The sequence below is a fragment of the Meriones unguiculatus genome, chromosome 6, assembly GCF_030254825.1.
Source record: "Meriones unguiculatus strain TT.TT164.6M chromosome 6, Bangor_MerUng_6.1, whole genome shotgun sequence".
NCBI classification, from domain to species: domain Eukaryota; kingdom Metazoa; phylum Chordata; class Mammalia; order Rodentia; family Muridae; genus Meriones; species Meriones unguiculatus.
Genome location: NC_083354.1, coordinates 85303561 through 85319727, shown reverse-complemented (window position 1 = coordinate 85319727; position 16167 = coordinate 85303561).

Genomic DNA, 16167 nt, shown 5'->3' with positions numbered 1-16167 from the left:
AGAACTGTAATTTATTCAGTTTTCTGCCATGAAGTTGTAGTGTTCTGCTATGACAGCAAAAAATACTAATACGTTATGTGGTGGAATAAATAATTTAACTTGTCAATTTTTGTGTGAAACACTTCTGTACATGAAGATACCTCTATAGGTATGCATCTTAAATATTTATCTTCTATAATAATTGGCACTTCTTTCATTGTTGGAAAAATATGCACTGGATCTAAATTTGTCACTAGGATAAGGTGTATTTCAGTGGTGGAACACTCTCCTAGCACATGTAAGGAACTGCATTTAATTTCCAACACACACACACACCACCACACACACACACACACACACACACACACACACAATTTCTTCTAACAATTACTTCTTCCTTTTGCTCTAGTATTGTTTTCCCGGTTTACTTTATGAATTTGAAAAATATAAAAGTAGCCTGGGAATTCCTTTGAGGAGTGGGTTTCCTTTAATGCTGCCATGCCTGGCATGCACAATGAGGGAAATACTCCTCAGCTGGAATGGAATGCAGATTTCCTGAGAGTGCACACAGAATGTGATCCTGGCCCAGGGCAGAAAGATGCTGTCTACCATCATGTGACTTCTCCACTGGAAGGCTAGCTCGCCCATCCCAGGAAGGAGACTTCCAGACAAGAGCTTGGCTTCACTCTGTTCCAGAGATAGCAAGATTTTTAGAAGCCTTTGATAAGCCTGCATTATTCTTGCTAGGCATTGGATGTTTTCACCTTGACTGGTCATAAACTTCTACTTGCTGGATTCTGCACACTGTACCTTCTACAAAGTGAAAATTAAGTGGGCATGCTTGGGCACAATTTTATTTCTTGTACTCCAAGAGGGCAGAGGCAAAGATCATGAATTCAAAGGCTGCCTGGGCTATGGATCCAGTTTCTGGATATCCAATTGTAATAATGACACTGCCTCAAAAATATAAAATTTGAAAACTTTAACAAACATCTCTACTTATGATGGCTGAACATAGTGGCATCCAACCAATGTCATATGCTTAATCCATAGAGGCTCCAACACCACTGCCATGCTCTAAACTCAAAATAGAAGCTGAGGTGCTAGTATGCTGTGTTACTGAATGATGCACACAAGAGTCAGTGTCCTTGTTTCCTCTGGAAATGAGCCACGGGTTTATATTTTAATCTATCAGGGCTGATTCATTCATTTAAGTATTAAAACAATCCTTTCTACTAATGAAAGAACCCATTTGCTTAGAATAGTGGCTTACGTCAAATCTCTGAGCAAAGAGCTGCTTTAGTCAAAACTCATTATGGCCTTTGGCATGCTACAATGGAACTGTATGAATTCTAAATCCACCTTTTCCATCCTCAGGAGTAAGGTTAACACTCTGACTGGTGGCCTGCTCTCACGTGAATGTGTGAATATTCTTCACTTCGTCTCCGTCGGTCCCTGCTTGATGTGCGCAGTGAGCTTCACGATTATGCTTGCAGCATTGCTTCTCTTGGGGAGGAGAGGGGGAATTTCTTCTTAGGATTGTGGCGTGTTATATGTGGGGATGAAAATCTTATATGTGATTGAGATCCGGGAATCCCCAACATCCGATATGCAAAGTGCTTCTTCAAAAATGTCTTAAATTGAGGAAAGCTTTTAAGCAAGAAAGCTCCCTATTTAGTGAGGCAAAAGGCTAATACCAAGGGACTCCAGTCACGACACTGGAAGAATCTCTTCTTTAAGGAATAGCCAGCCAGTTCTCTCGAAATGGCTATAAAAGAGGGACCACTCTAGATGTTATCGTATTCTGCTCATCGCCTTTCTCTGTTCAACACACGCTCAGCAGTTGTAATCATTTTCACTGTGTAGAGACTTTCTCCATGTTCTACATTGTCCTTTGTTGCTAACAAGGAAGGCTGGAAGTGGAGTGGAATTAATGCTATACAAATAAGCGGACTTCTCATTGCTTGGTTGGGGTCACTCTAAAGCATGTGTTTCATGCTGGGTCATGGCTTTCTCCAGTAGGGGTATTCTCAAATTATACACAGTGATACTTTTTTTTTATAAAAAAAAAAAACAACTTTATTAAGAGCTGGAGACATGGCTCGGTGGTTAAGAACACTGACTGCTCTTCCAAAGGACCTGGGTTCAATGCCCAGCACCCACATAGCTGCTCAAAACTGACTATAATTCCAGTTCCAGGGGAGCTGACACTTTCACACAGACATAATGCAGGCAGAACAGCAATGTACATAAAATAAAAATAAGTGAATTATTAAAAAAAAGAAATGTAAAACTAAAAAGGGAAAAATAAAAAATAAAAACATACCTTTATTGTCTGTTTCTTCTTACCCAGCTCTAGAAAACGGGGTCTGACCGTGCTCTGAGGAACAGACACCATAACACTACTGAGCATAGGCCTGAGGGTAATGAGTTGAGAAGGGCCCATGATGGGCTGGGTCCTGTAAAGCTGTCAAGTTGTATGGTTAAGCAGACCCAGTGATAACTGGTAACACATAGCAATGAACCAGAATAGCACCACTTCAGTGGACACAGTGATGAAGACACACAGTTCTGAGTTGACGTTCAAGTGGGTGACCTATAAATTGGTTGCAGCTCTATCAAGCTCCACCCAAACACAACCCTGAAAGTCAGTAGAAAGAAGAAGAAGGAGGAGGAGGAGGAGGAAGAGGAGGAGGAGAAAGAAAAAAAAAAAGAAAGGAAGAAGAAAGGAAAAAAACCCTATCTTCCCAAAGGACAGATTGTACACTCTGTGGGAAGAAGACATGGCCTGAAATTAGTATTCATATAAATTCATAGACAATGGCAGATGGTCTGGCCTGCTGAAGAAGGCATAGAGAGAGAGAGGGAGAGATTTGAAAAACATAGAAGGGGAGCAGGGGCTGTCTCTGACATGAACTCAGTGGCTGGCTCCTTGACCACCTCTCCCTGGGGTTGCAGCGTGCAAAGCCACAGAGGAAGAGGATGCAGCCAGTTCTGATGTGACCTGATAGGCTAGGGTCAAACAGAAGGGGAGAAGGACCTCCCCTATCAGTGGACTAGGGGAGGGGAATAGGGAGAGAAGGAAGGAGGGTGGGACTGGGAGGAGATGAGGGAGGGGCTACAACCAGGATCCAAGGTGAATAAATTGTAATAAATGATCAATTAATAAAAAAAGAAAAACAGGGAAGATGTGGGATTGGGGCACATGCTTTGGCATATGGGAGTGGGCACAAAGCATGAAAACCTTTAATATCCACTGCAGGGTTTAAGAATGAGGTTCTCAATAACCAGTCAGACAGCATCTGTTGGTCAGGTCACACCAATCAAGCACTGTACTGGCCCAATAAACAATGTGGTAGACAAGATGCAGATGCAGGCCAGGCATGAGAATCACGTAGTGCCACCTCATAGGGCTAACTATCTGGTACCACCATTAAGTGTCCAGCTTATTAACATAACCTACAAGATGAACTCAACCATCTCTCAAAGAGAGACCGCATCTTTGTGACATAGTGAGTACCTTGAGCCCTTTGCACTTTAGAAAACTTGGTTTATTCTGACAGAAGGAAACCTGCATTAAGAGCTTGACTTTTTGGAGAATGATAGAGCAAGATAGCTAATGTCCTCTTCTCTAGATGCCATACATGCCTGTGCGTGCACTTGCACATATGTGCGTGTGCACTACATACATACATACATATATACATACATACATACATACATACATACATGACACTCACATTTATTCTCTCTGTCACACACACACACACACAGTAGGGGTCAAGAGAAATGCTTGATACTCAGATGATCTGCTTGCATTCTTTTAATATTTACCTGCCCATTTCTGAGCACAGTGGACAGACCCTGCGGGGCATTCAGAAGTAAGGATGTCAGTGGTGAGAATGCAGCCCAGCAGCTGAAAACAGAGGAACTGAAATTCAATCGTGGGAAAGGAAACGATGCGTAACAACTATAGTCCAAGACCAGCTGCGCCGGCTGTAATTCATCCCTCCCTTCTTTTCTGCCGTAGGAAGGGAGGTCCTGGGATCCTGGAGTTCCTGTTGCCTGAATGTATGTGAAAGGAATCTGTGGCACTGGTCTGAGTTGGGACCAGTTCAGAGCAGCTCTGCCCAGCTCTTTATCCAGGGAAGGACGGTGGACAGATATAGCGAGCCCCAGCTCTGCCTGAGCAGAGAATCCTAGTTTGCATCATCCTCCAAATGACAGCCTACATCTGGTACCTGAAAGAGGCAGGAACATCAAGTTATTCTGGCGGCTGTGAGGCAACTCTAGTGGGTAATGCTCATGACAGAAGCCTGTAGATTGTCTGCATTTGGCTTCTTCGAGTTAAACATGTTGAAATATAAATAAGTCATTATTTTACAAATGGGGTTTTAAATTCCAGATTTAGAGAGGAATCAACAGGTTTTTTTTTTTTTTTGTTTTTTGTTTTTTTGGCCATGAGGAAAAGTTGCACGTTATCCTTAATTTTCTCACTTTGCTTTGGGCTTCTGAAAATATCATTAAGGTAAGAGCACGACATGAACATTTTACCCAGGGTCCCCCTTCTTGCTTAGCTTCTCTAGGTGTACAGATTTTAGTATGTTTATCCTATAGTTTATGTCTAATATCCACTTATAAGTGAGTATATGCCATGTGTGTCTTTCTGCTTCTGGGATACCTCACTCAGAATGATCTTTTCTACTTTCTACCTTTTGCCTGTAAATTTCATGATTTCCTTGTTTTTGATTGCTGAGTAGTATTCCATTGCATAGATGTATCACAATTTCTGTATTTCCTCAATTGAGGGATATCTGGGTTGTTTCCAGATTCTTCTATTATGAATAAAGCTGCTACAAACACGGTTGAGCAAATGTCCTTGTACACTTGAGCATATTTTGGATATATGCTTAGGAGTGGTATAGCTGGGTCTTGAGGTAGCACTATTCCTAATTGTCTTAGAAAGCGCCAGACTGGTTTCCAAAGTAGTTGTACAAGTTTACATTCCCACCTGCAATGGAGGAGTGTTCCCCTTTCTCCACATGCTCTCCAGCATGTGTTATCACATAAGTTTTTGATCTTAGCCATTCAAACAGGATAGACATCAGAAGAGGGAGAAAACAGAGAACAAGACAGGAGCCTACCACAGAGGACTTCTGAAAGACTCTACCCAGTAGGGTGTCAAAGCAGATGCTGAAGTTTATAGTCAAATTTTGAGCAGAGTGCAGGTAATATTATGAAAGGAGGGGGAGATAGAAAAACCAGGAGGGGACAGGAACTCTACAAGAAGAGCAACAAAACCAAAAAATATGGCCTCAGGGGTCTTTTCTGAGACTGATACTCCAACCATGCACCATTCATGGAGATAATCTAGAGCCCCTGAACAGATGGCAGCTCAGCCTCCAAGAGGGTTTCCTCGTAATGGGAACAGGGACTATCTCTGACATGAACTCAATGGTTGGCTCTTTGATCACCTCCTAGTGAGGGATGAACAGCCTTACCAGGCCACAGAGGAAGACAATGCAGCCAGTCCTGATGAGACCTGATAGGCTAGGGTCAGATGAAAGGGAAAGGGGACCTCCCCTATTATTGGACTAGGGGAGGGGCATAGGGGGAGAAGAGGAGGAAGGGTGAGATTGGGAGGGTACAAGGAAGGGTGCTACAGCTAGGACACTAGGACATAAAGTGAATCAATTTAAAATTTTTTTTTTTGAAGGACATGACTTGGTCCAGCTTCTGGTACCTTGGTGCAAAAGAGGAGGAGGAGAAATTTAAGAACCCCATGATGGTTATTAGACTAGGCTAACACACATCCTTAAACCTAATGGAGGGTTGCTGTAATCGGCTTAAAAACCTTAAAATGAAGCACAACTTCATCTTAGCAAGGGACCAAACAAACGAAAACAAAACAGACAAAAAACCAACCAAACAAACAAAACAAAAACATGAAACTTAGTTATAGAAAGTTATTACTTGCAGCAGTTCCTGGTTTCTACCTAAAACATAAAGATTAAAATGCCAAATGTGTCCCTGAGCATTATGAGATTAATCTAACTTCTGGTTTCAAGATGGCACCAGCAGAAGCATTATCTGGTAGTAACCATGGTGCATCCTCAGGTGTGGAGACTATCATTGGTGTAGTGGTTAAGGAGGAAGCTGTTTTTCCACAACATTCTTTGCTCTGTTCTTTCCCTGTTAGATAGGACCACGAAGTACAAGCCAGAGAAAATGCTTTTCTGACTAAAACATTTTAACTCTTCCAAGTAATGTTTCCGCTGTATTAAAGTAATACTCATCACAAAATAAAGTGCTTCCGCACACTCAGAGCTCAATTATCAATTCAAAACTTCCTGTTGTGGTGTTATAAGAGGGCTTTTCAGGAGGAGAGTCATGTTTACAAATGATTCACTATCTCCCAGAATTTTGAATGCCTCTTTGCCTATGTGACTAAAGAGTGTATTGATTATTTGGCTCTTGTCTAAATTTTTTTTCCAGATATTTCATTATCTTTCCTTTAGCTTTCTGATGACATCCTTCTTTCTAGGTATTTTTTTTTCTGAGCTGTAGTAATAAGAAAAACTAAGGCAAACGGGTTGAAAGGTATTGCTGTTGGTCTTGTCTAACTTATTGTTTATGGTTTGTTAATATCAGAAACATTTCTTCCAACACTGCAAGTTACATCAGCAGTAGATTAATTAAGTCCAGCTACGGGTCTTGTCCAATACTTTAGGTTCACCCAGAGTGGTGGTATTTGAGTTGTAGCTCAGTGATAAGTATTTTACTGAGGGAAAGAATCTTCTAGTCAAGTCCCTCGACTCAAATGAAATGTACATTGTATTCCTGCTGTTCTAAGGATCTGCAACATCCTCAAAACAAATGAGGTGGAAACTCTGTTCCATGAGAATGTTGTTTTTAATCTCTTCATTATATTCTACAGTGAACACTTCAAAGAAGCCTGAAGATCCACTTAAATTAACCCCACCCTGACTCCACTTGGAATCATAAGAATTTAAGTGGAATGACAATGTTAAATATACAATTACTATTGTTCCCCAAGAGCAGCTTCACAGGGACTCAGAAGACTTATGCTGTGTCAAAACAGTTAATAGCATCGACTAGTCAGTCCTAAACTCAATCTTTGCTTCACTTTTCAAGAATTAGAAGAATTGACTAACCAGCTGAGCTCTTCCCTCGATTTAAAAAACAAGCAGTGGTGAATCCTAGTAACAAGCTGTTAAATGGACAATAGTCTCTTGTGTACAGTACTCACTCCTCCTTTGGAGAGAGTTCCTTCGCCTGAGACCCGTAGCACCAAGGGGTTCTCAGACTTTCTGCCTCAGATGAAGATGTAAGGTAGCATGAACTGACCTGATGCGTTAAAGTGAGGTAAATGACACAGACACAGACAGTTCGGTATGCGAAGTGCCATAAACACAGACTTGAATGTGGGAGCGGGTTATGACTGATGTTGTTATTAAAGTGACTGATGGAAAGGTAAAACGTCCAGTGTGGATACCCTGCAGAAGGGGAAGACCCATGATCTGAGTAACGTTGGGTCGGGTGGGACAATAAAAGGCTTTATTGTGTTCAGACTAGCATATTAATAAAACTTATATTTAACTATTCGAGTATTTCACGTATCACTTCTGCCTGGAAGTCCACTATAGGAAGCCACTAAAGCCACAGGGAAGTGACAGCCACTGTCCTGTGAGTAAGCACAGCACAGCTTTTTAAGCAGTTTGGGAAATGAGACCATAAGGGGAAAGCTAACCAGAGAGGGCCAGGTTGAAGCTGGCTTCCCTCCATTGTGAATTAGACATGAGATTGCATGAGAAAATTAATCGCTTAAAATTGTCTGAGTTAGGTTGGTTCTTTAATTGGGTTACACAGAACTTTACAGCCTTTTTTTTTTTTTCTTTTTTTTTTTAATCAGTCTGTTTCCAGGGAAACACAGGCCTGCTAGTCAAAATAAGAAGGTGGAACACTGTATAAAAATGGTTGAGAAACTGGACAAACAGGGGTGAGAGCAATGTGTGTAGGTGGCAGCTGATACCAGTGATTTTATAGACAGAGGTCTACTGAAGTTTGCTTTGTCTGACCTTAAACACAGAACCAGAGGAAAATGGGTATCTTCTCTAAGATTGTCCAGCTCCCGAAACCAGAGTCTTCCTTGCTTCCATCCCGACGGATCATACTTTAAAGAAAACTCGGGGATGGGACAATTACATATGGCATTTTAGAGTTTGGAGGCAACTAACTAATTCACTGAGCCTTAGGTTTCTCCCTCTGAAATAGGTATCATCTTCCTATCCATGCTCAAGGAAGCCTAAAAGTTTTAAAGGTTTCACAGTGGCATACAAATGGAGCTTCACATCCTTCCTGTTTTTCTAGCTCCAGCCTTAGTGCTGACAGCCATCTTCTTACAGAATCTGCTGGTGCGGTCATCAGGGAAGCCCTTGTGGCAGCCTACTAGATAACTTGATGATGGACCCCCCTCCAGCGTCTGGGTTAATGAGGCAAAAGAGGTGAAAGCCTTTGATAAATTGTGATTCCCTAAGAGAACAAAAACAATCCTCAGTTCTGGAAAAGCAGAAGTGTTTAACAAACAATTATATTGATGGAATACATTATTTAAGTGCTTAAGTATAACCTCAAGTCTTTGAGTAGTGAAAGCATTTTAAGAAAAACAGCTGGAGGCTGAAATTATAGCAACAAAGGAAATGAAAAGATCAGATCTTTTGTCTTCATTTTAGAGGGACAATAACAAATTGTTTCCCTGAGGGCCTTAGAGTTAACTGGTAATACAGAAAGAATTCTGTTTCCCCCATATCCACACATTCAATGTGACTGCATCTGGAGGTAGGCTAATGAAGATGAAGTATCTTGTCCTAGTTAAGACTGAGCACCAACTTGGTGGCTTTAGAACGTCATGGAAACAAATCTCTGGGCACTCTTGTCCGGGATTGTCTAGAGCAGTGACCCTCAACCTGTGGGTGGCAAACCCATTGCGTCTCACATATTAGGTGTCCTGCGGATCAAATGCTTACACTGTGATTCATAACAGTAGAAAAATCACAGTTAGAAGTAGCAGCAAAATAATTTTATGGTTGGCGGTCGCCACAACCTGAAGAACTGTATTAAAAGGTCTCAGCGTTTAGGAAGGTTGAGAACCGCTGCCCTAGAGAGCATCAACTGAGATGAGGAAGACTCCAACTGTAGACGGGACCATTCCGTGGGCTGTGGGGCTGAATCAAAAGGGAGACCGGAAGCTGAACACAAGGGCTCATCATTCCATGTGCTCCCTGCAGACGCAATGTGACCTGTCATCTCAAGCTCCCGCCTCTGTGACCTCCCTGCCAGGATGGACTGTGTCTGCAAACGAGATACTTTTGTCAGGTATTTTGCGGCATCAACAGAACAAATTAACCAAAACAGAAATATTTTGAGGTGAAGTGGGATTATAAAGATAAGACCCTAAGCTTAAGGATACCGACAGTCTGGTATCCTTAGACAGAGAGATATAAGGAGTGTACATACATAGAGAAGACCCCGAGAGTGCATACCATCTGCAGGCAGCAGAGAGAGGCCTCACGAGAAACTAACCTTACAAGCGCTTTAATTATGGATGTTCAGTCCCAGACTGGTAAGGGGGTAAATTAACTGTCTGATCACATGACTAAAAATTAATACATCTGAGTGGATTCTTGTGCGTTTGATGTTTACTGAATCCCGCCTGATAGAACGGTAGATAACAACTGACAGGCTCTGTAACCCGTGAGTGCCTGAGTGGTCTTGTGAGGCCTCTCCTCCGAGTATCTCACACTCTGCTCATTTGAGAAGCCTGGATTAATGTCAAGAAATATGACTGCCAACTGTACCTGTCATCATTGCAGAGAACACAGCAAAAATAGTGGTTTTTTTTCTTATGAAAGCATTAGAAAAAAGAGCCTTACCAAAACAGACTGAAACTACTCTTCCTTTGTAAAAGAGGAGAAGAGATACTTATCTTATTGACTGAATATAAATTCATTCTGTTATTGTTACCACAAAATCTTGGAGCAAGGTACATAAAGCAAACACCTATGTCTTTTTGCTGGACCCCATTCCCAGACTCCATCAACAGGAACAGAAATAGAGTAGCTTAATGGTCATATTTTGTAGTTTGGGTCAGTTGTATCTGGGAAATTTTCTGGAGTCTCAAATTCTTTTACCTAAAAAAAAAAAAGGCACCTTTAATTAGTCAGTGTTTTAAAATGTAACATTAGGTATTTATATTTTTCAAAGATTTATACATTTTTATTTCATCTGTTTCTGTGTTTTGTGTGAATGTAGGTGTATCTTTCACATGTGTACCTGGTGTCCAGTGAGATTAAAAGAGGGTGTTGATTCCCCTAAGACTGGAATTATAGGTAGTTGTGAATTGCCATGTTGGCTTCGGGAATGAAACCCAGGTCTTCTGCAAGAGCAGCAAGTACTCTTAAAGTAATCTATATCTATATCTATCTATCTATCTATCTATCTATCTATCTATCTATCTATCTATCTTACTACCAGGGTTGGAGAGATGGCTCAGCAGTTAAGAGCCTTAGTTTTGGAGCTATATGCTGAAATATTTCTATATAAAATTATTTGGTTTTGTCGACTTCAAAAGCCAGAGGGAATATGTAAATAGAAACTAGAGATGCAAGTCTGGTAAAAGATGGGAAACCTGTGAAGTTTCACTCCTGGTACAAAGACGTTCATTATATGATTTTCTCAAATCTTAAATAAATTTGAAATTTTTAGACATTGTTTTCTTCTTTCTGAGCAAAAGACCTTGAGGGTGTGAATCATGTACTTGAGAATGTCAAGGCCCACTCTCACAGCCATCAACTTCACCTGTTTGAGGTTTGTCCTTGTTTTCACATCACTCCTCTCATTATACTTAACTGCCTCGGATTCTACACAACAATCCCTCAACTAAGGTCAAAATCTATTGCCAGACTCGGGATGCTTATGGTAGTTTCACAGAGCCAGTTTTCACCTTCCCCTCAGTAGTAGAGGTGCTTTTGTTTTGTACTCATTTTGTTTTGCATTAAATTCTTATTTTAGTTTATAACAATTAGCTTGCAGCTCTGGATCCAAGAGTGAATTATTGGTTCAGGGACAAATGTTGCTACTCTCAAAATAATTTCTTTTTGTTGATTTCTAAACCATTCCTACCTTTTATCTTTCATTTTTCAGTCTTCAATAATCATTGGAAAAACCTTGTATTTGATTCCTTGCAATTATACCCCACACTCACGACTCCAGGTTCTTTCAGGGAGGTGAGAGTTGACCTTTGCTTCTCAGCTGCTTAAGGACAAATCATTGTTTCTCATGCATTTTGTGATCCTTTGTTTCGATCAAGCTCCCATTTCCCACGTTATGCCAATATCGCAAATTCATTTAGTCAATTGAATTCTTAATGTTCTTTCCTCTACAATGCTCCCATAGACACATTTATACACAGACACACAAAGAGAACGGAGGAAAGAAAGTAGGAAGGGAGAGAGGGAGGTTGAGGAGAGAAAAAAGGAAGGAAGGAGGGAGGGAGGAAGGGAAATGAAGTGATGTATTTGGGGTGATTGATATTCTGAGTAGTTATTACAGAATATTAATACAGAACTCCTTCAAAACCAAACTAGACCAAACCAAACCAAACACAACAACAAGAAAAACGAGTTGCTAACCCAAAGTTAGTTCTAGGTAAGTTATTAAAATGTTTTTTTTTGTATGTGTGTCAAGCTTTTGAACACAGCACAAATGGTTTGAAGTCAAGCTTTTGAAGACAGCACAAATGGTTTGAAGTACTAGAACTTAATGGCTCTTTTTGCCTTGTTAAGACACGATGTTCTTTGGAGACATAAGGGAAAGTTTTCAGATAAAGGAGTTTCCCCTCAAAGGCCATATGTTCTGCATCAACATGGAGGCTGCTATGACAAGCGGGAGGGGGCACTGTCACATCACACTATTCTCCAGAATCCAAAAGAACAATTTGCAGCCCTGATAATGACAGCTAGAATTATGCTGCTACCAGTTTTGGTGTTTTTTTTTTTTCCTTGACTCCCATATTCTTTGAAATCATCTACCCATGTAAGGTTTGTTCAGGAGATGAGATAGCTTCCTAGTAACGACTGAATTCTCAAAATGGAAATCAAAAACTTGCCATGTGTATTCCAAATGAACAGCTGTACTTACTGACTGTACTTCCAAAGGAACTCTTTGATTCTGACTTATCTCTGGTGCTTACTTTTATTTAGTCATTTATCTCGGAGAGGGAAGATTATTAAGACCAGACAGTGACTGGTGAAATCTTAATCATTCTCTGATAGACAAATTACGGGGACACTAAGTAGCTTTGTAAGTTGGTGTTAAGAGGTAGTGGGTGGGTATGGGTTGGAGAGTCTGATAAGGAACAGTGCCCACAAGAGAGCAGTTTCTTTCAAGGATGGATGCAGTTGGGAAAAGAGCTCGCGACAATCATCTGGCTTCCTGTGATAAACTTGCTGAAGGAAGGCTTCCTTCCTGAAGTTCGGTTCCTTGGAACAGCCAGCCCACAGCTTCCTGCCACATCTCAGCATTCATATCTGACATTTCTCTCTCATAACTAACTCTCCTTCTTTCCTATTTCCTATTTTTTCAGGTCCGGAAGAAGGGGAGCTCGTTAGTCACCCATCTTCACTCAGACACATAAAGACAGTCCCCTTGTGTCTAAGTGAAATAATTGCTGAGTCTTTAAATATTTACTCAGAAGGGCTGCCTTCTCACTCTCTAATTTCTACCCCTGTCTTACATACATGTACTTGTAAATGGTAAGATCTTCAATAATAAAATCCCAGTACATCCTAAATCATGTTTAAATGAACAAATCTTTTCTTCTGTCTTCTTAAAGCATTGTCTTAAGTTTCTTTATGACTGTGTGGCTTACTGTAATCCTGGGGACTCTGCACTCATGCAGGTCCCTAAGCTTTATGAGATATTTGGAATTTTCCTATCTTAACATTTGTGAGTTGCCTCCTGATTTAGTATGTTAATTTAAGTGGTGAAATTTTTTAATGCAAAGCTTGGCATTTTTTTTTTTAATAAAATGGTAGTTCTCATTCGGTCCTTGTTTATTGAGTAAAAATGCTGGAGATAATGAATCTGCTATCCTTTCACTTTAAAGGTGGTCCAGACTGTGACGTTTTCTTAGTACATGAATGAAGAGCAGGGAAATTGAACATCTAAATTTCCTCATTTCGTGCTAGCGATGGAACACAGGGTTTCTCATTGCCGTTACTTTGTTTCAGGAAATGATATTTGCTTGGAGAATATTCGTGTGACGCCATGACCAAAGTGTGAAGTCACGATGAAGTGGAATCAGAACCAGTTTGCTCATGATGAGCCACCATCGCATAGCTGTCAGTCATCACCCTGAGGCTTTTGCCTGGTCGAGCTTGTCATGAGACATAGGTGGATTTGTGCCTCTTTCCAAAGTTTTTGAAAATTTCCCATCTTTAGTTTTTTTGTTTTTTTTTCATTTCTCTTGCTCATTGAATGTTCTTATGTTGGACATCACAATCTTCTTAAAATTTACTAATTAATCTACTTATTTCATATTGTAGCAAGTGTGTGCATGTGTGTGTACGCATTCCCACGTATCCTGGCATGTGTGTGAAGATCAGAGGACAACTTTGGGAAGTACTCTTCTTTCACCACATAGTTTTGGGGGATCAAATTCAGGCTGTTAGGCTTGTTTTGAAAGTGCTTTTAGCTGCTGAGCCATCTTGCCAATCCTAGACAGTCTTTCCTTCCTTTGTAAATTGCTCCTAGAGTGAAGTTTCTTGTTGGGTTTAAATTAGGATTTAATTAATATTGTCATTTTTCCTTTTGATTATTCTTTACTCTGAAACCTTAATTTGAGTCATCAATTCAGGTTGGAGGCCAAACATTAATAAATGGCGTTGGGGAGGGTTGTTAGCTGACAAGCTGCAGTTGTCACTTCACTCTTCTACTCCAAAGAAGGTACACACGAGCATCACTTCCTAAAACTCTCTGCTTTGGGGTTTTTGGAATGAACCAAGAAGATTAGAATGCTATAAGGTGCTAGCCTGGGATTTATCTTCTGACACTACAATATAGAAGCTTTAAAACCCTTTTCTAGAGCCATTCAGGGCATTTATGGCCATCAGTGCAAGAACCTAGGGCTCTGTGTAGGTGAATATAGAGAATCTCTCACATCTCAGATCCACTCACATGGATTCTGTCTTTGTATTCTCATAATTTTCTCACAAAGCAGGCATAGGAAATCCTGGGAATAAGAGGGAAGAATAGTTAAGACACTTTTCCAAGTTTATTGATTGATAATTAGTTAGATAAATAGTCAGTCAGACCTTGTCCACTGCGATTCCTACTTGAGCCCTTCATCAGAGGCCTGGTCACATGGCTCTCAGCATGTTTTTTTTTTTTTTTTTGATAGATCTTTTGGACAGGAATTGTTCTGGATGTTCTTCACTGGTTCTATTGGCAAGCAAACATGCTTCCATTCACAAACACTAAGGGCCAAAATGATTTGTCCAAAGGACTAGGAGAAGGTCAGAAATGTGCCAAACTGTCAGCATATCATTGTCAAATGCCACCCATGTGGAAACTGCTCTAAGGAAAGTGGCTTTCCCAGAATTAGAATTCCTGTGAACGTCGTGTGTCTTCAGCATTAGACAATTGTTTTCTGTTTGTTTTGTTTGTTAATTAGTTAGTTTTGTTCTGTTTTAACATAGCAGAAGAAATCTGTATAGTAAGCCCAGACTGGGAATTTCCATTTATAGAACACTTAAACGATGAATTCATTTGACTATATGATAATCCCACCATCGCCTGAGGTTATAGAACCCATAGAGGTTTGCTACTGAGTTATTCAGGAAGTGTTCCAGGTACATTTTGGTTCTTTACAGTTGGGTTGAAAACACAACTTTTAATATGACATGGGTCTCCTCAGTGATCAATAAATGCTCATTACTCAAACTCAGGTCTTGAAAAAAAAACTGTCGGTATAAAATCCCAGTTAACCTAGATAGATAGCTATTATCTCCTTTGGAAGTAACTTTCAACCACATGAGATTTTTGAAAGTGAGCAGAAAATTGCTGTAGACAACCACACTGTAAAAATTTCCATGCTGAAAAGAAATGGACACGTATTTGAAGTTTTGTGTGTCACAACTTTTCAAAAGTTTTCAGTGAATTGGTGCCCATTACAGTAAACACCATGTAAATTAAAATGAAAACACATAATCATAATACTTAATTAAGGCTGTGCTCCTCAGTGGAAATGTTTATTTTATGGATTGTTTTGAAACACATTAGAGTGTGAAGTTCTATAATACAGAAGTATTAGAATTTGAAGTAATAATTTAATACAATGGGATATTGTTTAAGAAAAGAGACAGACTTGAAAGGAAAATGAAGCACAGAATACAGTTTTATATTTTGAACTGGGGTTCTCAATAGAAACCTTTCAAACAAAGTGCTTTTGAAAATTTTGCCACATATAAAGAGACAGCATTTGGAGGTTAACATTAATATCTCATGGGATGACTAGGTCTTTTAAATGTAAGATATCAAATAAGTTGAATATTTATGTTTTCAACAAAATTGAACCTCTGAAATGTTCTTTCCTATGAAGGAAAAATATTCTCAGGGGCACCAGAAAAATCTGGTTAGTACTGCATTGTATTCATCTGCTCATTTTGGTAATTTAAATGAATTTTTCTTCATTTTTTCCATTTGATTTGCCCTAAGAAAAACTCATGAGGAAAAAAAATGAAAAGACTTTGGAACCCATTAAGCATGTGAAAATTTTACCATATGGAAAAGCAATATTAAAACCTGGCATCCAAATGATAGCTTCTTTGCAAATATCACCATGGCTCAAAGAAGTCTGATTCGTCTGTGAAAAACCCCCAGGATCATAGAAGCTATGAGAGACTTATCCAACTCACACATCAGGACACAAGACTGCCATACATCCTACACAGGTATATACACAACTTCCTCAGAGGGGTGGTGGGCACCCAAAAGGAAGTCTCAGACTCAGACTTAATTTCAGCTTCTTTATATCCAAGATTTTGCTGGTGAAAACAAAAAATCTTACACAAGAATGCCTGGAAACAGAAAAGAACAGATTTCTGAAGA